General features: G+C 47.8%; 1 protein-coding gene across 2 annotated transcripts in view; it reads right to left on the minus strand.

The window, feature by feature from the left end:
- Positions 1-21,147, minus strand: part of SERPINF2 (serpin family F member 2) — a 236,873-nt gene extending 215,726 nt beyond the window's left edge. The window contains exon 1 of one of the 2 annotated variants that reach the window (XM_069615370.1): positions 20,712-21,147. The gene's annotated coding sequence lies outside the window, so the exon portion shown is untranslated. The remainder of the gene's footprint in view (positions 1-20,711) is intronic. The other variant, XM_069615369.1, reaches the window with a different exon arrangement.
- Between the last annotated feature and the right edge of the window lie 5,187 nt (positions 21,148-26,334).

The following is a 26,334-nucleotide window of genomic DNA, read 5'->3' on the forward strand; positions in this document are numbered from 1 at the left end:
TTCACTCCTGGTGCTCTGCCTGGGCCTCCCGCCCACACGTCTCCCTAACGATCCTGGTGTCTCCCCTGGTGGCCCTACCCCATCTCTTTTGCATTCAGGGTTCCCCCCCTTTTTTCGGCAACATGTCAACACGAACCGGCAAGAAACAATCCTCCATCAATATCTTCACGAAACCCTCGGGGACCCCTGGAGCTGAGGCGTCATCACTGGAACCTTCCCCCTCACTGTCACTGGAACCATCCGACTCCCAGAAAATGATGGAGTTTATCCGAGAGGGGTTCACCACACTTCATAGTAAACTCGATGACATGAACGGCACGATCTCATCTATCAAGGCACACATGGAGAGGACTGATGGTCGGGTTACGGAGATCAAGACACGGGTGAGCGCCGCCGAGGACGGTCTGGGTTCCCTTCGTGCGGAGGTCTCCACGTTATCTGCCCGCGTTACGGAGGTTGAGAAGAAGAACGAAGACCTCGAATCCCGTTCGAGGCGCAACAACCTCCGTATAATCGGGGTGCCAGAGGATAATATACACGAACCCATGGAAGACTACGTGGAGGGCATGCTACTCCAACTACTCGACTCCCCTAAACTCTCCCCGCAGTTTGCGATCGAGAGGGCCCACCGCTCACTTATGGCAAAACCCAAACCTGGAGCACCCCCACGCCCGATCATAGCCAGGGTCCTGAACTTTCGCGACCGCGATGCACTCCTCAGGGCGGCGAGGGCCAAGGGGGACCTTCTCCTGGGTGCAGCCAGGATCCATCTATATCCAGACTTTTCTGTGGCAGTTCAACGTGAGCGAAAAACCTTCCTGGCAGTGAAGAAGAGGCTGCGTGACCTCCATGTTAAATATGCAATGTTATACCCCGCCAAACTGCGTATCGAACACACAAACCGGGTATACTTTTTCACTCTCCCCGAGGAGGCATCCAGGTTCATTGATGAACACTTTCCTGGCTGAAATGCCCCCTCGGCGGCCACTGACACTTGCTCGCAACAGATCGCCCCAACTGCTGAACTGTCACCGTCTAATCCTGCTTGTCTGAATTTCTGTAATCCCGCTATTACCTGATTAGTCTATTGAATAGCGCCTCATTCACACTTTTGACAAAATGTTGGTTTCACTGTTGTGGTTTCTCACTGTGATTGTTACCCCCAGATTCATTGGCCCTTCACAACATGTCCGGGTCGCCGGGCAGTCTCCTACTCGGTCCACCCCCTTCCCTGATGGGCTTTGGTGGGCCGCCAAATGCTTTTCTCCCCCTGGTTCACCTCTCCTTAGGATTCTCTCTCACAGTTGAGCTAATACGCTCCTTGGTCCAGTGGATCGGTTATACACATTTTTTTTTCTTCAATCCAGTTCTCTTGTTCCACCACCTGCTGCCCATCTCTCCTACCGTCACCCATGGAACCCCCCCTGGGTGGGTACGGGTAATACTAGTGGGCACTATGTTTATCCTTAAATTGCCTTAAAGTTCGGAGCTTCGCCGCCAGGCCGGTACACAGGCCCCCCAGGCGTTGATGCCATCGTGTTTGTTTTGGTTGCTTGGGTGTGGGTTGTTCATCCCTTCGTTTGGGGGGGGGGATGTGGGTGGGGGAGGGGGGATCGGGGTTAAATGTTAAAAGCAGCTTGGTATTCTCAGAAAGAGCAGAGCCCGAAGCATCATGGCCCCATCGGCGTTTTCGATTGATCCACAGTAAGCACCGCCCATGGGGAGCACATTTCCACCCGCCCGTATTTCTCTATGGCTATCCCTAGAGGGTCGAGTGGGGAAACCCTGACATTCATGAGTTGGAACGTGCGGGGATTGGGTAATCATAAGAAAATGAGATTACTACAACTTCAAGCCGAGAGACATGGGACTAAAATCCTCTTCCTTCAGGAGACACATGCCTGCACAGAATACTGCGAAAAATTTGCTAAAACATGGGGCCCCCAAAGATACTTCACCACCTATTCCACTCAGAGCCGCGGGGTTATGACCCTTATTCACAGAAGCCTCAGGTACAACCCCATAGCCACGATTATCGACCCCCTGGGCAGGTACGTTTTACTCCACGGTATCCTACAGAATAAGGAAGTAGTCCTGTTGAATATATACGGTCCCAACATTGATGATCCCGGATTTTACTCTGATCTTATAACTCTCTTGGATGGCTTCCCTCTGGTACCGATTCTCTGGGGAGGCGATTTCAACGCGATATTTGACGTGGACTTGGACAGATCTGGCTCCAGACCCCGTCAACTCTCCAGAGCGGCCTACACTACACTCTCCTCTCTTCCCCGTTTATCCTTATTTGACGCATGGAGGCTTCTCTACCCTGATTCCCGCTCTTATTCCTTCTACTCTACGGTCCACGATTCCTTCTCTCGGATCGACAGATGGCTGTTGTCTGATGGGCTGATAAGGAGTGTATCGGGCATGACAATCCTCCCCAGGACCCTATCCGATCACTCCCCTGTAACCGTTACACTATGCTGGGGCCCAGATCGGGATCGATCCAGACACTGGAGAATGAAGCCGCATTCTTTACTCGATTCGGTGTTTAGCTCTGAGATGGAATCGGCGATCGAGGAGTTTTTCGAGATCAATACCAACTCCGTGTCCTCACAGGCTACCCTCTGGGAATCCTTTAAGGTCTACATCAGAGGCATAGCCCTCTCCAAGGAAAATGGCATCCTCAAAACTATTCGCAGGGAGATCGCCGAGAGCGAGGCCACGTTATCCTCGCTTGAAGCGCGGTATTCCCTAGATCCAACCCCTGTAACCCTCGCCTTAATCGGCACTGAATTGGACACCTTCCGCGCTCTCGCGGACCGCGAGCTGAAGTTTCTTGATAATCCCGGGCGAGCGAGGAGGTACGGTGAGGGCGAACGCCCTGGCCGTCTCCTAGCCAGACTCCTCCGCCATGAGTTCGGCTCCCCGCCCATTCCCGGAATTCAGAGACCCGATGGTTCCATGGCCACCTCCCCTGGAGATATCAATGTGGAATTCCTTTCCTTCTACCAATCTCTATATGCACCCTCTGACAGTGCCACCGATGCAGAGATCGATGCTTATCTAAATGGTCTCCCACTCTCGGTTCTCTCTCCCGACACCATCAGATCCCTCGAGAATCCATTCACCCCTGAGGAGTTCTCAGATGCTATAGACTCTCTATCCTCGGGTAAGGCCCCAGGCTCAGACGGTATCCCCGTCGAGTTTTATAAACAGTTCAAATCCATCCTGCTCCCCCACCTGGTGGCTCTATGGGAGGAATCGTTGGAGGCAGGCCAGTTTCCCCCTTCACTCCGCGAAGCCACCATAACAGTCCTACTAAAACCTAACAAACCCCCGACTCAATGCGGCTCTTACCGCCCGCTTTCACTGATCAATTGCGATGTTAAAATTTTCGCAAAATTACTCGCCCTACGACTGGTCCCCTACATGCCACACATCATCCACCCTGACCAAGCGGGGTTCATCCCGGGCCGCTCCACTTCCTTAAATCTGAGACGTCTTTTCAATATTATGAGTAGAGTGAACCCTGGCGTACACGCGGTGGCCGCGACCCTAGACATGCAAAAAGCTTTTGATTCTGTCTCGTGGAGCTACCTTTGGCGGGTGCTCGATAAATGCAAATTTGGTCCCACCTTTGTATCCTGGGTCAAGCTACTTTACTCCAACCCCGTCGCTAGAGTTCGCACGGAGGACCGCTGCTCCCCCCTATTCCAAATAGCTAGGGGCACCAGACAAGGCTGCCCCTTCTCGCCCTTAATCTTCGCTGTGGCAATGGAGCCGTTTGCGGACATGCTTCGCCAGAACCATGCACATAGAGGTCTACGTACGGCCGGCTCCTCAGATATAGTCTCTCTATATGCCGATGATGCTCTTCTCTAAATCCGCTCCCCCGAAACTAACCTTGCTCCAATACTTGCAGACATTACTCTCTTCGGGCGGATCTCCGGTCTCACAGTGAACTGCTCTAAATCAACCCTTTTTCCTCTCTCACCCAGCACGCTCCCCCCTCCCGATACCTTGGGATTCGCATGGGCCCAATCTAGATTCACTTACCTGGGCGTAGTGGTGTCACGGCATACTGAACGAGTCTTGGACGATAATTTTCAGTCATACCTCACGAACCTTATGATAAAAATACAGGCCTGGAACAAACTCCCGATCTCACTGGCAGGCAGGATAGGGGTACTGAAGATGGTGGTACTCCCCCAACTCCTGTACAGGTTTACTAATATTCCGCTGTGGCCAGGAGCTGAATTCTTTCAGACATTGACACGCTCTCTTAACTCCTTCCTCTGGCATTCCGGTGCGGTCCGCCTTAAGCTTAAGACCCTCTCTGCCCCAATGGAGGCGGGTGGCTTTGGGGCACCAGACTTCCTCAAGTACTGGCTGGCGGCTCAACTCCAGCATACTGCACACTGGTTCAACATATCAGACCCCCCACCCCATGTTAGACTGGAAAGGCTGTCAGTCAGCGACCGTGACATCCGATCTCTGGTGTTCATACCAACCCCGGCGATGCCAGACTCACTGGACCCAGCGACATGCACATCCTTGGCCTTGTCCAAAGCCTGGCAAATGTTGGGCATCACCCATCCCTTTCACGGTAACTTCCCAATTTGGAATTTCCTCCCCGGAGTCCCACGAGTTCCTCCCTCCGTGGTTCGCACATGGGCCGAGGCGGGTTATGAGCTGCTGCCCGATATATTCGAACAAGGTAATTTTATAGAATGGCCCGACCTCCCGGCCCCCCTTAGACTGAAACCCTCCGTCTGGCTTCAGTACTCATCCCTACGTAGAGTCCTCAAGCACAAGTACACAGGCTTCCCAACATTGCCTCCAGACGAGCCTGCAATCACCGAGCTTTCCTCACCTGAACCAATGAGGGGCAAAATCTCCAGATTGTACACCTTACTCCAAACCAGATCACCCCCCACATTCCCCAAACTACGGCGCTCCTGGGAGACAGATCTCGGCCTCGAGATAACCGATGAACGCTGGTCCCAGATGTGTGCACGGATCCATGGTGTGTCCTTCAACTCCCGGTTCAAACTGATCCAATTTAAGGTGACCCACAGGTACCACTACACCCCGACCAGGCTACACCACATCTCTAGCGACTCCTCCCCCAGGTGCCCTAGATGCGGCTACGAGGAGGCCGATTACATCCACATGATCTGGGCATGTCCTCGACTCACCCAATTCTGGACCTCAGTGTGCTCCACTACATCGACCATCCTCGAATCTCCCATCCTTCCATCTCCAATGAAATGCCTATTTCATGATTTCCCTGAACTCCACCGCGACTCCAGGAAACTGGCCGGCCTTTGCATGCTACTAGCGGTGCGTACAATCCTACTCTGCTGGTTACGGCCTACCCCCCCCACCCACGCGCAGTGGCTCAAAGCAGCTACATGGGCCTCCGACACTGAAGAATCCTGGGCGGTCCAACAACCCGCCTGCTCCAGGCCTAGAGACATATGGCAGAAGTTCCGCTCGTTCATGTCCTCCACCAACACCGACTCAGATTCTGTATCCCCAGCTCCCTCTCCTAACTCAGCCTTAGGGGGCCCCTGAGCTGTCTTTCATTTACCTGTTATTTCGACCCTCGATGGACCCCCAGGTGCATATGTCGTTACCTTTTCCTTTATGTATCCCATTGATATGTATTGCATGTAACATGCCGATTACCCTGTTTTGCTTCCAAGGCTCTATTGTAATTCACCTGTTTCTGTGTTGCCAAGCTGAATGAATAAACAAAAGTTTAAAAAAAAAAAAAAAAAAAAAAAGATCGGACCAATTCTGAGCCTGGTCTGGCAGCATAGCTGGCCTTCATTCACAGACAATTCAAGGGTTTTTATTCTTCTAAACAATGTAAAAGTGGATCGCTCAGTTTTAATAGGAGCAGGTTATTTAATTTGATGTGTGCACTGTTGAATGTAGCGCATCGGGCTGGATAAGAGCAGAGGGGAAATACACTAATGGATGTCCCCTCCCTAGCCCAGGCATCCCTAAACCCCAGTGTTGGCAGCTAGCGATCGGTAACCCCATCATCTAGGGTTAGCTGACAGTGCTAAAGGCAGAAGCTTTATCTGTCCGCCGCCTACATCCAGGTATTTTCCAGAGATGCCCCCTGCTTACACTTCCCAGGATTGTCAATGTGTCTCGATGGGAAAAGTGGCAATCTGGGGTGCTTTGGTTCAGTTACTCCCTTACACTTCTCTGCCTGATCTTACTACCCCATTCTTCCACCATTTCCTCTCCCTTCCCACTCACTCCAGTTTTCACACAACCACACTCTCCCTCTCCTTTCCTGTCAATAGTCCCATCTTCTCACCTCCGCTACATACACCTCCTCTATCCATGCCTTACCGCACTACCTTAACCCTCCCTTTTTTCTGCTTCACTCCACCCTACCTCCACTCCCACTATCCCGATGCACTCTCGCCATGCCCCCATACTCGCTCTCAACCCTCAGCCCATGCACTTTTCCCTTTATTTCTCTCACATTTTACACAGCCCAGCCCCCTTCATTGCACTACACATGCAACTGATACCACCGAGACCACTCTCTTTCACAAATACTTAACTGCACTCTGCTCCAAATCGGCCACCAACTACCCATAATCCTGTTCCATAGCCTCTCCTCCGCCTGGTCTCTCGGTCCACCTCCGGGCCTCATCCCTGCAATTCACACTATGCCTCTCTTTCTATACTGTGGTCCTGCTGGTTCGATCTCCCCTCTCCCTTCCATTGGCTGAAGCGCTCACCTGACTTTACAAGCCAATCTGTGTCTGCCTTTTCCTCAGGGGCTGGGCTACACAGATGAGGTTTTTGAACCCTGTAAGCCCCTCCCCCTTTTCCAGCAAAGTTTTGCTTGCCATCTCTGGTGGTGTGGTTGCAGCGAGGGACTCTTGCCGCTAGTTCTCCCTGTGGATTTCTCCAAGTGCTGGGGAGTTGTATTGCCAATTTGGTTTGGGGCGGACGTGTGTGTCTCTCATCACTCCTAGTTTCTGTTGCCCCTCCATTCGACTGGGATCCGTCAGAGGTTGGTAGGTTAGACGTCTCATTTTAGTTTGGCAAGGCAATTCCCAGTCTCTTCTCTGGCTGGTTTTGATTCGGTTTTCTTGGTTACTCCCACGTGCCTATTGGAAGTTTTTGTCCTGTAACGGCAAAAAAAAGATCACAGCCAGAAAAACTATTTGAGGCATCATGTGCCAAGCGTGGTACCTTTGGTAACATGCATGGCACGTGAGGTGTTAACAGACTGCTACAGTCGCCCAGTTCCTTCTACCCACTTCTGGGAGGGGTCCCTGTTGACCACAGACCGGCCCAGGACTAACCCAGTCACACTGGGCAGAGCAAACGTAAATATATGCCCCCCATTTGTACTGGCGAGAATAGGATGTCGGTGGGCAGAGGATGGATTTATTTTCCCTGGCTTGTATCCTGGCTTTTTGAGTAGGCCATGGAAATTTGATCGACTTTCAATTCATGGCTCAACATAAAGCTGCCTTTTTAAACAGCACTAATGCTAGTACAGTTTTACCCTGTTGTGTTTCAAACGAATTCACACACTGAGGATTGGATTTGTAAATAGATTGGAAGAAGGAAGGTATTCTTGGTTGCTGTTATCTTCTTTCCCATATTGGTAACGGCTCATTTCTAACCCATTAACTCCAAGTGAGAAGACACTTAACTGCCAGCTAAGTGTGTAAGAGCATTTGAGGTTTTCATAAGTCTTATGATTTCTAGAGACTGATTTTAAATGTAAGCTCTTGATCTTCTAATGAAAAAATCTAAAAGGACACATTTGCACGGGTTGCAATGGTTGGCCTACGGCATTATTGTCGACTATAGCACAGCTGCCAGTTGCACAAGAACGGAGGGTTTGCTTGCTAGATAATAGAGATCCTTACCCACTCTCTCAAGCCCTGTGTGAAGATCATTCTGCTTCAAAAACCTGCCTCAACCCAGACGTGTCTGCTAAATGGACTCTGGGGTGAAGGTTTGGCTCTGGCAATTGGGGTGGTTAATAATGTCACCTGATCCAACAACGCTTCCCAACTCTTAGCCAGTGATTTGCTGACCTTCATGTTTATGTTGTCTTCAAAGAAGGACATTAAAACACACCACAAATCCAATACACCCCTCTTCATCCCCCTGCAACCTTGCCAGCACCAACTCAACCATCCTAACAAAACTATGGAAATTCAACCTCACCTCAATTTACTGAGCAAACCTATTCATATTATTCAAAGCCAACTTTTCCCCCTAACATAATAAAAGCAACTGTCAATACCCCGACCATACTGGAATTCTGCAATGATTTCCTAGCCACAAAATTAGAATCACTAAAACAAATAAATAAAATAAATAAGCACTCCGCTACAAAAAGTAGAAAGAAAAAAAATACATTAAAAAAAATAAAACTAAAATCTGCATGAACTCAATCCAGCTTCAGTGATACATACTCCTCTCTCCTAGACATCAGCCAAGAAGTGCTGGGAGACAGCTAGACATACGTCAATAATCCTACTAGATCCATCTGTTGCAGATTATGTGGTAGACTGTTTATGTATTCTGAGCACTTGAATGTCAATGGAGTAATGAGGTTAAAATGGCTACCTCGTTGGCCAGAGTCTCACTTCACTGGTGAAAGTAGCTCATTTTCCATTATCTCCACATAAATCCCCCTGAGGAGTGCCACAGGCTGCCGCCTTCTCTCCATGGCTGTTGAATGTATGCACGAGGCCTCTGGTACTCGATCTTTTCAACTATATGGCGACATTATCTAAACAGCTTTCAATAAAGGAAGGGGCAAATACCAATTACAAGCTCACTTACTGCCCCACCAAAATACAGGATGGGCTAGTCAAGAAGGAAATCTACCCAAGTTGCTTAACAACCTAATTATAGGGCCTGAAATCACTACAACATTAAACTTGGAGATGGCCTGTAACATTAGCCAATCCATGTTAGTGTGAAGGAATGGCCAATTGGTGAGAACAGGATAGTCTGAGCTTTTTTTTATTTTTATTCATATGAAGTGATGCAGTTAATTCTGTTGTTGAAAGGGGAGGTCTGCTGATCAGACCCTCACCCTTTCATAAATGCTCCATGCCAAACTGGTAGCGCCAACATATACCTTTTCTGAAGCAGCCTATAGGCACCCTCAGTCCCAGCTCTGTAGTGGCACAGGGAAGTTTCAAAAGTCATATGTGCATCCCCGACAGCTGCTGGGACAAAAAGCTCTCGCAGGAATTGACAGATTTTTCATATTAGGCACCTCTGAACTGAAATGAAATATTATGCCTTAGTCCGGCGGTAGATACATCTCTAAATATACGCCGTGCCTAGTTGCGGCACAGTGACAGGTAAGAGCACCCAATTATACAGCCACAGCAATTTGATATCGCCGAATATGAGCTCTATGAGCAAGGGCAGCTATGACTGGACTGAAACATTAAGTGTCTGGTGTGACTTATCCACCACAGCCACATGGAACAATAAATAGCTAGGATGCTGCCCCTTTGATTCTCCTGCAGTACGGGTAACACCTTCCTCCCAGGGCCCAGAAACCGCCCCCAGGTGGTCCCCTGCAACAGGCGCTTCAGAAGCCACTCACACCAGAGTGCAGACTACTAGAGTCCCTTTGATAATCGGCAGGCATGGGTAGGGGCGTAGTTAGAGTAAGGACAAGGGAGAAGTAAGCAAAAGAGCAAGTCCATCTTGGCTTCCGCTAGAGCTTTTCTTTTTTCTTGTGTCCTCGTTTCCAGTGGGGAAGGTACTCTGGGTGTGATGTCAGAAGGCAAAGGGAACTTGTTACAGCAGCCTGGGTATGACCCCTTATGGCAGGCTTGCTTTGGACCAATCTCCTGTGACATTTTGCCTTTAAAAGAACAGGAGCAGCCCATTCTTCGATTCATCTCTGTACTTCCACAAGGACAAGACTAAGTAATCTGAACCTATGTTGGAGATACAGTCTGTCATCTTCCAGAGAGGTGCAGACAGAAGGCATCCACATAAAGGAGAATCGTGTACGCAAACCATCCCCAGGGAACAGTGGAGGTGACTACTGTTGGACCGATACCTCTATACTAGCTGTACTGGAACCAGGATCCTATTGCACTGGAGCTGAAGGATCCCTTGTAGGTGCAACCTAGCTCCCTGGAGTGAGAGCAGGAGGACTCCTTGTCCCGTAGCCCCTGATTGGGACTTGTTGCAACCACAGAACCAAGAAGTAACACCTGGCTCTCCTTGCATCGACTCAGGTTTGGGCACTTTAAATGCCATCCAAGTTACTGCATGAGAACCACAGGATTCACCTATGACCTCCTGCCTCCGTCAATTGTTGCTCAACATCAAAGCTTTGGCTTCTCTGTATCGGAGACCCGCCAAGTCGTCTAGTGACACCTACTCTACACCCCTGCATGGTCACAAACGTCTGAGCTCTACACCGATGTGGATGCAGTACCCAGATGTTGTGTTCAGTCAGCCAAGCCTGCTCGCTGCAGGCCAGTTTCACTTCTCTACACCATAGGCCACAGAGTTGGCACTGCCAACCAGACATCGCCTGCTATCTCCAACATCGATCTGCAAGCTGTGGCTGCTGCTGAACAGCACAGCATCATTGTTCCTGGTGCCACCGCTCTTTGGCTTGACACTAGCTTGCGGCCAAAAGTACCCAGTTTTCCACAGATAATCCTGGCACAAAACTGTTGAACCCCAAAGACAAGAACATAAAAAGGTACTGGTTAAGGCCTTCTACACCAATCTACATTTGGGACCATGGGGACTTTTAACACCCCCTTTTCCACCTTCTTCGCCAAGCTATAGCCTTTGACAGTGACATTTTTCCAGTCTTGTACCTGAACACCACTGCTCATCTAAGGAAAAACCAAGTATCCTAAAGTAGCCGACACTTCCGTCCCCTGCACTCTTAAGGTTGAAGGACCAAAAAGGTTTGCAGAAATTCCACTACATTTTCAAAAAAGTTTATTCTAAACCAAAGAAATATTTAAAATGAATGTTATATAGATTGAAAACAAAATGGGGTGAGCTCAACCCGTTTCAGGCGATAACCTTCATCAGGAACACTTTCTTCATGACTTTTCATGGGCATCTCTGGTCATTGCATCGAATGCAATACCAACAAATGCCTTTCCATCTAAAAAATTGCATCAAAAAAAAGCATTGAATACATGTTTTTTGAAGGTAAAGGATTTTAATGGGTTTTAAAGCGTAAAAAAAAGGGGAGCATTCGATGCAATTTCTTTTGATGCATTTTTTTTCGATGGAATGGTCCGTCGACGGTAACAATTTGATGGAATGAAATAAACCTTTTTCCATGTATCCATGATTCAATCTATATCGAGACAAACTCACAAAAGATGTGAGTCAGTTACATTCATAATATATTCTAAGCCCCATCGGGGTTATATAGGAATGATTATTTCAATCAATTCACCTGTTCATGGAGAAAACCCCATCATCCGATAGGATTGAGAATCACAATTCAATAACTTCTAAAAAGGGATCCGTATCTCAGAAGATGATAGAGGGTCTGTTTCACAGAGCGTTTTCCTATTGGATTGCAACATTATAAAAAGCTTCTATGAATCAGGTCCAAAATCTGTAAACAATCAACAAGAATAAGGAAGTAGAATGAAAGATGATTAGTGAATAGTAAACTAGCATGATCAGAAGCTTACCACAGCCAATGAGGTACTGTTCCAACAGCCTAACTTCTAGTGCAATGGCAGGCCAACCAGAGTCGTTGAGGATAATATGCGGTCCAACACGTCTCGTATGTGTAAAAATGAAAAAATCTTTCAAAATAACAGAAAAAGATATAGATGTGACACTGAAAAATCAATAGCGAATAGAGGGTAGTGATGTTAAGTCGCGTTACTACTTACTAGTTCATGGCAAGAAGTCGTGTGCATTGCGTGAGTAGCATGCAAAAACGTGCTGTCGCAAGATGCCCGATATTCATCATGCAATGTCAGAATTACGTAATAACGTTAGACGTCATAAATGGTTACTGACGTAAGCGAGTGCCACGTCCATGTGTAATGTAAGTATACGAGTGAAACAAGAAAGATAAGAGCTCGCTAACTAGCATACCTGAGCCAAAATGCAAGACACGGTCAATGAGAAACCAGGAAGTCAAGGAAATAGGTTGTGGAGCATGAAATCAGAGTAGTCATGAAGTGAGTGAATGTGTGTCTAAGGGATCAATTAAGAATCAAAATCAATAAGATGGACTCCAACACGTGCAGAGAATCCACAAAAGAATTTGAGGTTTCACAAAATAGACAACAAGCGATTGTATACTAAGCACAGCGGTTTTTGCACCCAACATTCAGCAACAATATTAATAAATATATGGTATTTAAAGGCTATAATAGGACCTCCAGTTCATTCCAAATATTACAAATATATCTATTAAGACGGTCCCAAAGGATACAATGTTAGGTAATTATAAATCAAGTTCATAGACATCGATGTACATTTTACTAAAATTAAAGTACATCAGCTGTAAATGCACAATAATAGTCATAAGGAGGATAAGTAAACAATCTAGATTGTCAAAGAAAGGGTAAAAGGTTAAACTCCTCATTCATCCCCGATGGATCCAGGAACTGTAACGTGCTGATCCAGTACATTTCCGTATTGGACATTTTCTGTGAAAAATTGCCACCTCTTGGTGGTATGCGTACCAGTTCCAAAATGACTAATTTTCCATCTACAAAATAGAATATTTATATTGATCAAAATCTCAAAACACAGGCGATTTATCTTTTTTTTGTATGGATATTTGAATTGTGCTATGTGAGTCGTTCCTTAACTCTCCTTGTTGTCAGCCCTACAAAGAGTTTACCAGAATTTACCGCAGGGGCCAACAAGTCCATGAATGGCATTCTTGGACTCATATGTGGCGTAGTATCTAAATGTAGTCTTGCGCCTTCTAATGGCAGTGCACCTTAAACCGAGATCACATTTTCATAGTGCTCAATGCTCTAGATGGGCCTATGAGAAAGCACAAAATTAAAGACTCTTCTATGTGTTGCCCGCCCATGGGTCTACTGGGCCACACATCTACACTACCTCAACTGTGGAGCCAACAATTATCCCAATACCTCCTAAAACTGAAAACAATGCACTACATCCTATGAGAAACTGTTTTGGAAGAAGCATGCTGGCCCATATACAAACAAAACTTTGGAACGACTTTCCACATATCAAAAAAATAAAGGGACCTCAAAAAATGTTAGTTTTGCATTTACTCCTTGTATCCATATTAGAACATCAACAGTTACTCTCCTCACTTGTTCTCAATCTTTAGTCATCCTCCTCACACTTACTCCTCAATTGCTGTTCATCATAAATGTTCCTCCTCGTTCCGCAATCATCCCTCTCTGCCTCTCTTCGTTCCCCATATGTACATTTGTATCCAGTAATTTGTCCTCATTCATCTTAATCATACCTGTCTCCTTTCTTTTCATTGCTCCTTCTCAGTCATTCTCCTCACTCACACTTCCGTTTTCACTTTATTGCCTCACTTCACGTTCTCGTCCAGCCTCATTTCTTGTACCTCATGTATCACGGTTCGCTTCTCACATGCACTCTTCCTGTTCAGTCATCAGCTGTCCTCACACTTCACTCCTCTCCATCAAACCTCGGTCCTCACTACTCCTTACTCGTGCATCAGATATCCTCACTCCTTGTGCTTTGTCTCCTTAATTTACCACCAGTCGTCCTTGCTCACAGATTCTCTGTGAGCAGCTCGGACCCTTTACTGCATTTTGTTAGAGTGGACCAATAATAACCTGTTTTCTCATCTAGGCCCCCCGAGACTTGGCTTTGATCGTGTATTGGATAAATCCATCTAGGTTCTGCGCCAAGATAAGTCATGCTGCAGGCGCTGCTTTCTGAAACATTTTAAACTAGGATATGGATGAGAAGGAAGTCTTTTTATTGGTCAAATGTAAGCAGTCTGAGTTGGTGTGTGCGTGTAGAACACAATCAGTGAGACAATGGGAGGAATGGGCGAGGCGGTGTGAGTGCTGAAGAACGAGGAGGATGCTAGATGAGAAAAGGAAGCACAAGATGAGGCGTGATGACGGAGGAGAGGGTGCAGGGGGAAGATCGGGGATATGCGAGGACTGTGACTGATTACTGACAAAACAAGAGGGAAAGTGGAGGAGTGAGGATTACAGCTGATAATGACTGGAGAAAGATTGAGGATGGAAGATGACTGAGGAGCGAATTATGAAGGGGTGCATAGAATGACTGAGGACCGTGATGGACTGGCAGATCGTGTATTTAGGAACACTGTCCTTCCCGGGGGAAGGCTAGGGTTTGAAATTAAGATTCAATGAGCAGGAGCCAATTTTAGCTCCTGGGTGGCAGGCATCCACCAGTAGCCAGGAGCTACCGCTGGGAAACCAGGAGCGAGTAACTACTGCTATACAAACCTAACATATATACTATATGTGTCCGAATTGTTCTTAAGTAACATTATCAGGCCGCAGGGGGCGACCTGTGAGGCGTGGCAGAGTTACTGAGCAATCGGCAGGCCAGGAGAAGCATAAAAGAAACACTGCTTGCCGGGTCCCTGGGGCTTCAGGGATGCAGCACTGCAGGATCTCGGGCAGTAAGAAATGACTGACCCTAATGGGCAGTTATGGAATACTGAACAGTGGAGGGACTGATCAACACCAAATAGCAGTTACTGTAGCACGTCTGACAGGACACAAGTCAGAACCAGGCACTAGACCGAGATGCAATGCCCTGAAGAGACGCATATCCAGAAGATAAAGCACAGTGGCAGGATGAGCACGAAAAGTATCGATCACTGGCCAACTGGATTGCACATAAGCCAACTCCATGTAAACAGGAAACCTGCCTTGTTCCAAATTTAAGCTTGCGTGGCCTCCTTTATTCTAAGATACCCCTGACTCCCCATATCACCATCTCCACACTGCCAATATGTCCCCCTTCCTACTAAAGGCATTCCGAAGCAACCCGGTCTGTTTTCTATGGCCAGCTTTCGTCAGGGGTGCCATTTCCAGACTGGGAAGTTGTCTAGAATCCTGATGGATGACCAGCAGCGAAGGCACCGATGTCTTGCTGCCACGGTTTTAGGAACAGCTAGGGAACGCCCCGAGCGCAGGGAGGAGTGTAGAGGATGCTGCCATAGCCGCATTGACCAGCAGGCCTCCCTGGGCCCACATATCCCCCATCCACCCCTACAATAGGGAACAGCTGGGGCACCCTCACAGACTCCAGCAGTTAGGAGATGGGCATGGAGGAGGAAACCCAAGGTGCAAAAAAGGGCGGGTTGGGAGGGGAAGGTGAGCCCACCCCCTAAAAAAGTGCTTATAAGCACCAGGACACAATGAAACACCCTCTTTGGCGATCTGACAGTGTAGAAAGAATTTCCTGCCCGCCCACAAATCGTAATGTGTAATATGTATATAACAGCAGAACCGTATCAAGTGGAGTTACATGGTGCTCAAGGCGAGTAGGCCTGCCTGAATCCACAAGGGACTGGTAGTGTCCGAGATTGTCGGCGGCAGAGTAGTTAACTCAGCAGGCCACGGAATAAAATGAGGGAGGAATATGCGGGTGGTGGGATGGAAGGGGAGGCGGAAAGGTGCAAGGATCTAGAATGTCAGGGGACTAGGCAACTGACGGTAGGGGCTGGCAGGCACAAGGTTTACAGGGTGCAGATGAATCCAGTTAGTTAGGGGCCAAAGGTACGGAAAAGCGGCGCAGCAACTTGGGGAGTTGGTAGAGGACTAGTGTTCTGTTACCATGGGGGAGCAAAGGGGGAGGCGAGTGGGGGAGGGGGGGGGGGGGAGAAGCAACCCCCAAGGGAACGAGTAGTCAACAGGGGTAACGGAAGCGGGCAGTGCAATAGGGAATGAAGGAGAACAGGAAACCTAATGGGGGCATGCAAGAGGGTAAGTCACACAAGTAACGGGGAGCGAGTAGTAGGCCTGGAGACCGGGTGGAAGAGGCAGAGGTTAGGTACCAAGGGAGGTTAGGGGTGTGGAGGCAAAAGAGGTACAGGACCACCGGGCGAGGAATAAGATAGGGACCTGGAAGCTAAGGGTCGTGTATGGAGGGCATGTTCACCTGGCCAACAGGGAGCAATGGGGCAGGCGACAGGGCTGAAAAGATGTTTAACGATCCTGCACCTGGGAAAAGTAGTAAAGTGGAATCGGCTGCAAAGTGAAGCCGTTGCTGAAATGGGGAGTGTTAGAAGTTGACTTACTAAATTAATAAAGTGGAAAAGTAAACGGAGTCAGCTCCACACAATGGATGCTGCCAGCCATCAAGTGGGGGAAGTGTAAGGGTTTACAGCTCAGAGCAGAATTCTGATGTTGTATTACCAAGTAACAAGTAACGGAGCACCTGTAAGCTACCTCCTGCTTAATAAAGCAACTGCGGCCTGCCCCTCCACAACCCGAGTCAGTGTTTAATTTTCAGGGGGGTGGGGTTTTGGAGAAATGTGTGGAGAGCCCGCTAGGTAAACAAAGTAAAATCTCAAACCCGGCAAACCAAATGCAGGGCCCCCGGGGAGGGCCTGTGTAGGGTGTTGTGGCTATGCGAGCGTTTACTAAAACACATGCAGCCGAGCTGGGTGATAACATGCTGCCTGGTAGGGTTAGGGTCATGGCACACAGCGCTCGCCACAACTTCCACAGTACACATGCAAGCAGATGGTAGGCACAAAGAGTACACATTAAGAAAATGACCCTGCCAGCATGCCCCGGCCGAGACGTTCGACCATACACATGCGCATATGGGCCTTCGTCATGATGAAGGGAAGCAGGAAGCATCCCCCATCGTACCCAGTGATGCAGGCCTTCAGCAGCTGGGCACAGTTTAATATTTTGTCACGCCAGATGAAGATGGACGAAGTTTAGCAATACGAGACAAGATCTGAGGGAACTGACTATGGCAGACAGGTCCTTTGGCTAAGCCGGGAGGGACGCAGAGACGAAGCCAGGAGTGTCTAACAAGTGGGGCCTGAAGCTAATTTAGTTGGGCCCACTGCAGTGAGATTAGTATCTGTAAATGCCCACATAGCCTGCTGAGTGGGTGTTTACAGATTTTAGGTGGGCCCTACCTGCTCAGGCCCTACCTGGTCTACGCCTCTGGAGGGGGGGCAGGGAGGGAGACAAATCCATGGGCAGGCGGGATTTCGCACTCTGTCCCCACAAAAAAGTACAGAAAGCACAGGAAAGAAGGGGTCACAACTGGCTGTGAGGGATGGCACTTGTCTCACGGATTTATAGTTTCTAGTACTGACATATTTGCACTGTTACACGCGATTTCTCTTACAACCTCACTATTTACTCTTTTTAGTTTGGCCTATTAGGTGGTGCTTGCGCGAGCTACAAGCTAAAAGTATTGCATTAGAGGACAGATCGGGAGAAATGGCATATGAGGAGGGACAAACAGCTTGTAGCCGTTTGGTTATTTGCCAACCATTGACTGCCCACGACATGCTAATCCAGCCTTTACCACCCAAAACCCCTCCTCACGGCAACTCTGAGCTCGCTTTAATGAAGTCTTGCCATCAAACTGTGCACTCAAAGTGCCTGCCGGCATTTTTTCAAAGCAGTCACCACTGGTGAATTAAAAATCTCTTAGCAGGACGGTCTTTGGATTCATAAGCACTCAGCGTGTACTTCACTGAATTCCTGTTAAAAACAAGTACTGGCAAAGTCAACACTTTTGGCTTGTGTACGAGTAGTAGTATTTTGCCAGACACTGCTATTAGATGCCCAGGTACTTGCACCATTAATGGCCAGTTAAAGCCACTAGGCCAGTGCCTGGCATGTAATTGCCTTTGCCATGCCTACACAAAAACCCAAACAGTTGGCATTGCCAGTGCTCGTTTAGGGATGCATGTAAAAACCACGACTTCATAGTGCATCCATTACAAGAAACCAACGTTGTGTTGCTACTGCCATTCCTCTTTCCCTCTGCCCTGAATCAGTGTCTCCTTCCCTCCTCTTTCCCAGGTTCAGAATCGCCCATAGGGCACTGGCAAGAGCTGGTCTAACAGGCCAGAGAGAATCGGTTTTGAGGCCCAAAATGACACAGTTTGAAATCTGCATTGTACGAAGAAGTATTTGCACTTTGTAGTTTTGGCCAATGTTACTGGCACATAAGTCCTTTAAAATGTACAGATTTTCCCAAGATGTTCCTTAAAAAAAGTACAGTTTATTGGGAAAAACCTGAACTGTGATTAAGAAATGTGGTGGACTGCTTACTTAACAGAACAGTTGCACATTTAAGCTTTATAAAAACATACTCTGAGTCAGTGCATTTCCCAGAGGCGCTGCTGATCAGGGGCCGAGAGCTAAGTTTAGAAATACATTGTTAAACATTTCATAAATCACACGAGTGTCCACAAAAGAAATAATGGTTCACGTTATTGCAATTTCTTTACTTTGGGTTGGGAGCACTGGCGTGATAGGTTACCAGGCGTTTCGCACTCTTTGAACGGATGCTTCATCGGGGCTTGCATAGTTAAACGATTCAAGGTGCCCTCTTGAAGCACTTATCCCAGTCTTAAAGTCTCCCCTCCCCCTTTTAAAAGCAGCACCGTGTAAATAAAACACCAAAACAAGCAATATGAGTAGTTGTTCCCAAGACTTAATAAAACCCACATGGAAGGCCTATCCTTTAGTGTGTTGTCCCATGCTGATGGAGCTCCATTCCACTCGCTCTTAGGAAAATGTATTACTTTTAAAAAGAAATACTACAATAAAAAAACAGACTTTTTTGCGCACCCAATTTTGTGGAGATCTTTAATGCGGCCTACTAACACGACCAGACTATTTCAGTGGGCTTTATAAGTCTTATGGAAAGTCTTCTTAGACTTTTCAATTTAACGCCAAGAGACCATCGATGGCACATATGCACTCTAAAACAGTGGCTTGCAACCTGCGGCACTCCAGGTGTCTTGGACTACAGCAACCATGAGGTCCCACCATAGACTATGCTGGCTAGAGTGGATGGGATTTGAAGTCCAAAGTATCTGGAGAGCCAAAGGTTGTAGCCCCCCCCCCACCCCCTCTAGAAATACAATGATGTAACATAATATAGATTTACTCCAGGCACAACTAAGCAAAATTCTCCAAATGTCCCGACTATAAGGATTTACGAGCAAAACATGAAGAGAAAGGACGTAGACGACCAAACTTTACAGGGACATAAGTACACGCAGGAAAATAAACAATTTGAGAGGTAGGAGATTTGTCCACAAGAAACAGACACTCTTGCGCTGCACATTATTCCCTTAAAGTGTCCCTTTTTTACCTATGAAAATACTGGAAACCCCACTACATATTAATTAAAACAAAGTATTCCTGTTTTTCTAATAGACCCTCTCCAATTCTGAAATAAAATACATCGGTGCACCTGCATGGTTAACCATGGCAAAGCAGCCGCCTGTGCCGTCACGGGCGATAACGCCATCCCCGGGACCTACCTCAGGGCCAGTCCAGAGTCTACATGGGGTTGCTGGTAACAGAAAATACCGACACGTGTTGTAGAGCACCCGATCCAGCACTTAACCCCACACACAATGTGCTCTTACCATAGCTCTCAACTCACACGCTTTTGGCGGGTGTTACCCGCCTTGTAAACAGCTGTCTCACCTGCCAAGCCTCCTGCAAGCCCCTTCGTTTCAATGGGCCTCTCAACTGCCAAAAATAAAATCGGGTGTTTTCACCCGCCTTTGCGACATAAATGGTTGAGAGCTATGCTACACTCAAGCATGCGTATACCCAACCAGCTTGCTGCTTCCCCACCCAAATTCGATCTCTAGCCCTATGACAGTAACAAAATAAATGATGTTTCAACTGAAAGATAATGTAATACGTTAAAGTGGGGGAACGGGGCGAGGCATGCTGTTATCTGAAAATGGCAAATAGACGCTTCGGCGGGAGACACACGGACAATCCCTTTTCCTTCAGCTTCTACCGAGGAGGAACTCATCTGAATACCTGGCTTTGGGGTGCACACTGCTTCACTTCGGGGACTGCTCTCGATTTCAGAGAAGGCCAGTTTGATGCTCAGATTAGTTTTACGTGGGTGGGAAAGTTTGTTCGGGAGCTTGCATTTGGCGCAATACCTGGGGTGAGCCAGCCAGGTGGCCGAGCTGCCAGGGTCCAGTGCTGACATTTTAGTTAATAATCAAATGGACCCTGCAACGTCTAGTCTACGTTTACTTCTTAGGGGATTTGGTAACTTTTAGCAGTGCATAAACACCAACATTTCGCATGGCAGTCCATTTCTTTGCATTATGTGACCTGTAGTCCTGCATTTAGAAGGTAGAACTACAAAACACCCAATACAGAGAAAAATAACACCGAACTACCATCTCCCAGGAGGTATTTGGAATGTAGAGCAGTGAACTGTAATTGGAGAGGAATCGCCGTGATGCCCCAGTGGCAGGGGAGTCCTGCGTATACCCTATTCTCCAAGTAACTTTAGGTGTTGACACTTTGCTTTTGGGGTGCACTAGTCTGTCGTTTATGTCCACAGGCATTCTCATGCTTTTGATGCGCAGGACCCATCTGCTTGGGGAGCCTCCGCGGTACTTCCTTTCGTACATTTCTGAAAACTATGGGCCATCCCCACCCCCTTCCCTGGCGGCGCGCGGCTCTTACCCGTCTCCGAGGGATGCTGGCGGTTTCGTTTCGGGGGAAGGTTGCCAGGGGAGCCGGGGAGGGGCGCGGCGCGGCGCGGCACTTCTGCCGCTTCCTTGATCAGGTGAGCGAGCAGCGATGGAGGGCAACGCGGCGCAGCTCGGCTACCTGCTCCCTGTCCCGGCGAGCGGCTGCAGGGGGAGGCCTTTACTCCAGTCAGTAAATATTGACCTGCGCCACGTCCGGTTAAACATTGGTTGTGAGATCAGGAACACGTTGCTCTGTCTCCTCACACAAAAATATAGAGGCCCCGCGTCAACCCCTCCCTTCCCAGTCCTATTTCAGCAGAACGCCACAGTGCAGCGAGTTTCGTGTGACACCTGCTGAATTCATTATGGCCTATTGCAAGTATAGATGAAAACTTGCCCCGCCCTGGAGGCGTACGTACGCACCCTATAAAACTCACCTCCGGTTTCTATGTAATATTCGCCGGTGTACCAAAGGAGTATGCAGCTCAAGGCCCCTCTTATTTGAAAAAAGAAAAATGCAGAACGACCCGGACTGCTGGACAACACGATTAAAACACTGCCCCGTCATTCAACGAGTTTGATATTCACTGGCCAAGACTTAAGCACCAGTATGCCTCAGGGATTGAAACCAAGCAACTTTTCCCATCTGACCACAGTGACGGTTGTCCCTTGACCAGCATACCTCTAATGGCCCACTCCAGGGCAGTTTCTAGCCAACTTCGTGCCCAGGGCGAAACACCAGAATGCGCCCACCCTACCCCCGACTGGCACACGTCACTCCCAAACTACACCTATGTCTAGTGCAACAAAACCCCTCCTCAATATGATTAAATAATTGCTATATAAAAGAAGCTGGTTTCATCACATTGTAATGCAAGTACTTTACAGAAGAATTCTAATGTGAAAACACAGCTGTTGTTGGCCAAGTAAATGGTTTCTCTGTCGCCTGCTCTTAGGGAAGGTCTTGCCTGAATGCAGTTTCAAACTGTCCATGCTGGCATGCTGCAGTGTGATCATCTTACCCGGATCTGAGGGCCCACTGACCACTGGCCCTTTGTTGCAGGCATTATGTTCGTACCACCTCACTTGTATTTCTCAAGGGGAAATGCTAGACTAACCATATGAATTATTTTCTGATGGAAGGTTATCATTCCCAAGGTGTACAGTCTGCTACACTCTTATTCTACTCTTTCAAAATACCTCTGTGAGAGTGGGAAATGGGGCAAATGGCACCAGTGAGGGTTCCTGTATGCTTTGCATTAAATCAAATAGCCTTTCAGGACTATAACAGTGATCAGAGATCTCTATGTTGGATAAACAAGTCTGTAATAAAAAGCATTGTATGTGTGAATCTCTAAATTCATAACAGATGCATGACTTGGTGTGTACCTCACTGTTCACATAGCTCTCAACCTTTCATGGCCCTTGGGCGGTGTGAAAACACCCAATTTTGCATTTGTCGGGTGAGAGCCCATTGATTCCTATGGGCATGTACGGGACTTGGCATGTGAGAGAGCTGCCTAAGTGGCGGGTGACACCCGCCAAATGGGTGTGAGTTGAGAGGTATGCTGTTCACAACACTCACCCCAACATTAAAATGTTTCTAACCATAAACCATACATACTCATTTGGATACCTTAAGTCTTTGAATGTGAGTATAAAATGGCTGCAACATCAAATACTCAAATGGGGTACAAGGGCTTCTTTGCTTATTTTTTCTGAAGAATTTTAGATGAGGAAGGGCTGGGTCTCAGTCTGAGCATGCCCAATCCCCAATACAGAAACATCTTTTGGGAATTATATCTATAGAGAGGACAGGATACCGTAGAAGAGAAACCCAATAAACAATGCACAGAAAAGCTACACTGAAAGCTTTGTACCTCTTACAAACCTTAGCCCTACCAGTAATACGCTGATGAAGTGTTTTAAACAAAACCGGCTTCTAATGCATGGTAAAGGGTCCACAGTTTCTCAGCCACTACCTCCTCACTATTACACAGGCCTCAAGGATCAGGGGTTATTTCTGCAAAAACTAGCAGGCCCATGCTTTATCTAACAGAGCTGGCATTAGCATTTCTCATTAGTGCTGGCCTGCAGCTAGTGAAAATCATGGTGCAGCAGTGTAGAAAGCGCGTTTGGCCTAGTGGATGTACAATTCGAGGCAACTGTGGGCACAGTATGGCATGCTCGTCTGAGCCACATACACACAACGTTCCAGTATGCTATTGTATGGACTTTGGACACAGACAAAAACAGGAATATGTGCTGTTACATACGGGAGCGCCACATAGACGCCATTAACCAACAGGGTTGTGGCTTGTGCAACGCACAAAACATTGCTGCACACATATCACTGCATTGATTTCCCATAGACTACTGTCTGCATGGTGACACACAATGAACTCTACTTTCTGTTAAGTTGTGCGTCCCTGAGTTTCCAGGAGATTTGCGCACTGGAGTAGCCAGATCGTTTGAGTCATAGGCTGGAAGACGGAAGGCAGCACTAAGAACTGGCCCCAATTCTGCCATGATAACACAGGGTTGAAAGGGGACCAGCTCCTGACGTCACGGATGGACTTTCCCTGTTTTTAATGTGACGCCAGAACAGTGCAAGCACTGGCAGGGAAGGTCGGTAGCTGTAGATCCGCTGGACTGAGTACGCAGTGGTCCAAAGCTGCTGTGTATGCTGGACAGGATACGTAGTGGTCCAAAGCGGCTGCGATGGAAGTGTAGGAATCTTCACAGCAACGGCACCCAAGCAAGGGAGGAGGCAGCGAGGCAAAACAAAGAGGAGAGGAACTCCGGTAAGGAAAGCAAGTAACCAGTCCAAGGAAGCAGCAGGAAGAAAATGGCAAGGCAGGAAGGACAGGGGAAGGTCGGGGCAAGGTGCCTAAATCCCCGGGGCAAAAGACTGGGAACTTAAGACCAGGAAAGCAGGGACCCAATGGCGGGGAGAGACTGAGGCTGGGAGAGGAAGAGGTACAAAGACAAGAGCAACCAAATCCCAGGAAGCAAACAAGGCTCAGGATAAAAGGAGCAAGGAGTAACTGGAACAATCGAGCCGAGTCCAGGAGTGAAGCGGAGGGTCAGGAACCGGACTGCGTTGAGACGTGGGTGGTTTCCAGACCCGATTGCTTAAAAAAGGACTCGGCATGAAAACGAGGCCTGACAAGCAATCCGGGCCGGCGCATGCGCAGATGCAGGGCCGTAGCGGGAACGAGGCTTGGAACGCAAGCTGCTCCCCAACGACCCGCGCATCCGGCGCATGCGCACTAGCCCGCACAGAACGGAATGACACCCCATAAGACGGGGAATTTAGGAAAGCACATCTCCCCCACACCCAGATCCGGGGATACAGCCGCCAGGCTCAGACTCACCACAAAGGTCCCCCCCTGCCTCCCATTCCAGGTAGGTGTCCTAAAACTTTCCTAATAAATGTGCCAAATGACATTGAGTTGCCATCTGGTGTGCACGCTAGCAGTGGCTGGCTTGTTTAGAAAATTAAAAGACCTTTGATGCTCAGTGCATGCGTTTAGTCCATGTCCCAAAGCAGCCACTAGAATACTTAAGCAAGAAAAATGACAGTTTACCTTCCCAGGGATGCGCCATATTTAACTAAAAAGTAATATACAAAAAACAGTTTTGGTGTTTCAAATAAAGAGACATGAAAATAGTTTAAAACTTTTTCTGTGTGGCATTTTAATTCTCTTTTAAGAATGCATAGGTTTGGTCAGCTAACTGATTTGTGCTGGCCTGGTGAATAAAAATGCCCCATGTTCAGTTCTTAACACTGAAATGTTAAGCACATACTGTGCAAAAACAATGCCTTGTTAAATGAGCCATCACTTATGAATTGCCCCACTTGAAAGGCTGTCAACACAAAGAATGAGGGGCACAGGGTGTGTGACTCCAGAGCATCTCACATGCTGCGTTTGGAATATGCATTCCTTTGTTTTCATATTCCAACATATCACAGTCATGCAAAAGTCGACAGAGAGCAGCCCCCAGCACATTAACAAGAACTATCACCAGCGCAGCAGGCTGCTTAATCTTTTGTGCGGCCAGATTAGAGTCAGCTTACTGGGTGAGCCCCTTACTGTGCCCCCCTCCTGAGCTGTTTAGCTCTGCCGCCCGGTCCAAGGAACAGGTCTGGCCCCCTCCTCCGTTCTATGCAGCAGAACACCAACATCCTCCTAGAAGACTATCCCTCCTCTTCAGTGCCCTGAATGGTACAGCACAACATACACCATGCATGCCCAGCAGACCACCAACGCACCCCTGTCTCGAATACAACCCAACAGCGCCTTAACTTGCAGACAGCAGCACGACTGCCCTAGGCCCAATTGAAGAAACACATGCTCCAATTTACGTCATTTACTTGCTCCATTGCCGGCCTCCTAGATCGGCATAGCGATAAGAACAAATCTTGCTTTATGACTGTGTATGCATGTGTAGAGGAGCAGCTGTATGCCTCTGCAGGAAACCTTGCCCCGTAAGCCCAATATGTTGGTGACCTGAGATTGTGCTGTGTTTGACACCAGAAGTTGTGCCAATAACGCAACGTGTGTTCGAAAGAAGATACCCATGGAGACAACCCTACCCAATGTACCCCCGAACTGATGAAAACCTAAGGGAGGAACTCCCTGAAGGAATATGATAAAGAACAAAGAAAGAAGCTAGTGACGTTACAAGAGACATGTACGACGTCCCGAGATACCGGCTGAAGAGAATCTATGGATCCTACAGCAACTAATGACGAAGTAAAGAATCAAGAGAACCTTTTAAATATGAAAAAAGATTATACGTGCACAAAGTGTTGCATAGAATCAACCGTTCAATAATTGTACAGATGCTGAAATGCAAGTAGATTAAGTCATCATAGAAGCTGCCTATACGTAATGAATAGAATGCAGGCAAAGCTGCCATTGTATAGAAGACTGGACATCGGTATCATGAATTTAGTAAGCCACGACCCATGAAGATGGAAGGGAAAACTATTTTGCAGCAAGAATAAGCTGAATCGTGGAGCTGCATGGCGAGGAAGTCTGGCCTGGAGTCAAGACTGAAGCAGCCAAGGTCGGCTATCTATTCTGGAAAATAGCGAACGTGCAATTGAAGAATCATCACTTGTTAAGGTGCAAAGAAAGAACACCAAGAGTGCCAAGTTCTATTTATTTAAGACATTTAAAACCTGCAAAATGAACCAAATCGTGGTCGCCTCTCACGTGAGCCAAGGATGAAAATAGAGTTTGTACTTGGAGTCCCAGAACACGATAGTGAGTGCCCGCACTCCCATGTATTCTGAAGACAAGTATACTTTTGCAAGGCCAAGTTCAAAGACAATATTCATAGCAGAAGGCTTGGGTGATGAGAGATGTTGGGCTAATGGGGTATGCCACTACCTCCCCACCCAATCTCCTTGCACCTGGGTCTGGGTTTACGTGCTGCTAAGTGAACCAAATGTTCCAGACATGGCACAAGCATGCCAACCAATTGTAGTGGTCCATATAACGAAGCACCTTATAGTTTGAAAACCAATGGGAAACTGTGTATCTAATGTTTCTGAAGATGACATGTTTTATAGGTAGGCATATGTTGTCCACCTGACAGTGGGC

Source organism: Ambystoma mexicanum, chromosome 9 (assembly GCF_040938575.1).
Source record: "Ambystoma mexicanum isolate Mex_15411 chromosome 9, UKY_AmexF1_1, whole genome shotgun sequence".
NCBI lineage: Eukaryota > Metazoa > Chordata > Amphibia > Caudata > Ambystomatidae > Ambystoma > Ambystoma mexicanum.